Raw genomic sequence first — 3,021 nt, 5'->3', positions numbered from 1 at the left:
AAAAAAAAAAAAAAAAAATCAACAAAAGCAAAAACAAAACAAAGTCATACACACATAGCCACGCTCATATATGGGATTTCTCTCCTCGGATACAAATTCACTTTTATTGTTGTTGTTATTGTTGATGTTTAACCCTGGGTCAAGCTCTGATCAAGTACGCTACAGATCAAAAGTGTTTTAACTGCGATCATCGCATATTTTTGTTTGTATAATCACTGCGATTACATTTTCTAATATGTCCATCATTCTTTTAAAATATTAGCGCGTGATTTGAGGAGATTTAGTTGCTATTTCTAGTCGTACGACCAGGTTGATGCTTCCAAGTTGGTTCGTAGACATTTTTGTTGGATGGAGGGGAATCTTTGATTAAACGGACCGTGTTTGTAGCAGGAAATCATATTATCGATTCCAGAAGTAAAGTATCTTAACCATTTCTCTGATATTTCTACCATACTTGGTGTTGGTGTTGTTGGTGGTGGGCAACATGGACTCAGTTGACTGTCTGTTACTTTGTACTCAGATACTTGATGGGGACGGTGAGCTGGCGGAACCATGAGCACGCTGGATAAAATGCTTAACAGCATTTCGTTTGTCTTTACGTTCCGAATTCAAATATGGCCGAGTTCGATTTCACTTTTCATCCTTTCGGAATCGATAAAATGATTACTAGTTGAACACTGAGGTCGATGCATTCGATTAATACCCTCCCCCTAAAATGCTGGCATTGTGCCAAAATTTGAAATAATATTAGATATGTGATGCTAGACGGCGAGCTGAAAGAATCGTTAGCCTGCTGGACAGCATGCTTTGCGGCATTTCTTCCTGTTCTTTAGGTTTTGAGTTCAAATGCCATCGAGGTCGACTTTCATCCTTTCGAGGTCGACAAAATAAGTCGACGAAATAAGCACCAGTTGAACACTGTGGATGATGTATTCGACTTACCCTCCTTTTAACATTGCTGGTCCTGTGTTAAAAATTTTATGAGCTAGCAGAATCGTAAAAGCGCTGGATAAAATAGCTTGCAGTTTTTGTCACACTTTATATTCAGAGATCGATTCTCGCTGAGGTCAGTTTTGCCTTTCATTCTTTCAGGGTCGAAAAAATAAGTTATCAGTGAAAGTGCCGGAGTCGACGGTATCTACTAAACCCTCTACTAAATTTCAGACCTTCTGCTTATGAAAGAAACCCTATTAGATATTTCAGTTCTGAGTTCATTTGTTGCTGAGAACAACTCGGTCTTCAATTCCTGCGGGAGTCAATAAAATAAGTACCACTCAGATATTGGGTTCGGTATGGTTTCCTACCCTTTCCTTTAAGCTCTTGTGCTTATGTAAGAAATCAATATATTTGATTTGGTTGCGGTTCTTTATGTTTTGAGTTCAAATCACGCTAATTTCATCCAGTAATCGCATTTGAGGCTGTATTAAATAAAAATAGCAATTTACGCGTCGTAATTAATGTATACATACAATTGACAGACCAGTTACTGCGGTATTTTAACTGAGATAACATCTCCTACGAAAGTAAAGTATCTTAACCATTTCTCTGATATTGCTACCATACTTGTCAGAGAGAGAGGCGAAAATTCGTACCAGAGTCGACGGATGCATTTCGGCCTTTTTGTGCCTTTTCAGTTGTGTGTACTCGCAGCCAATCACATTCCTCGGACGAGAATCCGTCGCCTCGATAATAGGTCCAACGTGAATAGAAAAAATTCATGCGAATAGTTGCCCGGTTGAATAAAAATTCGATATATCGCTGCTAGGCGAAAATGTTCGACTGTATTGACATAATCTATCTTGGACAATGTATATATATGGATTGATAGGTATGTATATATATATATATATATATATATATATATATATATATATATATATATATATATATATATATATATATATATATATATATATATATATATACATATATATATAAAGTGTGTATTTATATTTATGTGTGCATGTATATTTATATGTGCGTCCATAAATGTATATATAAATACATATATTTATATCGGGTCATCCCATAAATAATGCGCTTTGTTATACTTCTTTTATTTTTCGAAATTAAGATAAACAAAGTTCTTTTTTAATCTAAAATATACTCTCCTTCATTTTCTACAATACTCTTCTATCTATCTGATAGACTTGCAAGGCCCCTCTTCTAAAATTCACTTGTCCGTGAGGAAAAATACTCCTCCAGTACCTTTTTCATATTTTTTTCGTCCAAATGATTTTGAAGATTACGGAATAAATGATAATCAGTTGGAGTAATGTCTGGTGAATATGGTGGGTGGAACATCGTTTCCCATTCAAACTGATCCAGCCTTTGGAACGTTATCCTCGCTGTATGAGGCCGAGCATTATCCTGATAGAAGAACACCTTTTGTCTTGAAACCGAAGATGGTCGTTTTTCTTCTAGCGTTGACTTAAGCCGCTCAAGCTGCTCGCCGTAGATCTACTTTGTCATAATTTGGTTTGGATTTAAAAGTTCAAAGATCAAAAAACCTTAAGTGAGTGAAGACCCTTAGCCTGGGGTGCCGGTGTTTCTCCTTTCCATACCCACTGTCTTCGGCGCTTGACATTTTTATAGAGAACCCATTTCTTCTCACCAGTCACTATTCGGTCCAAAAAAGGTTCATTCGTGAGTCATGACAGCAAAGAAGAGCATACATTCACACTTTGCGCGCGATTAGACGTGCAAAGTTTGTGAGGAACCCACTGAACCAATTTGCTGACTTATCCGATGGCACGCAGGTATCGATGAAGGGTTGAATGACCAAATCCAAGCTTCTTTGCTAGTTCCTCAACAGTTAGGATGTCCTCGTCGAGCTCTACAGGTCTTCCAGGAAGCGGCTCGTCTTCTAAGTTGTAGTTTCCGGCTCGGAATATCTGGACCCACCCATGACACCGGCTTACGCTTATTGTCCGATCCCCATTTACTGCATGAATATTTCTAGCACTTTCCATTGCGTTGTTGCCTTTATTGGACTCATAAAGCGAAATATGCCGAATATGC

The sequence above is a fragment of the Octopus bimaculoides genome, chromosome 11 (genome assembly GCF_001194135.2).
Source record: "Octopus bimaculoides isolate UCB-OBI-ISO-001 chromosome 11, ASM119413v2, whole genome shotgun sequence".
Classification (NCBI taxonomy): domain Eukaryota; kingdom Metazoa; phylum Mollusca; class Cephalopoda; order Octopoda; family Octopodidae; genus Octopus; species Octopus bimaculoides.
This window is presented reverse-complemented; position numbering follows the sequence as displayed.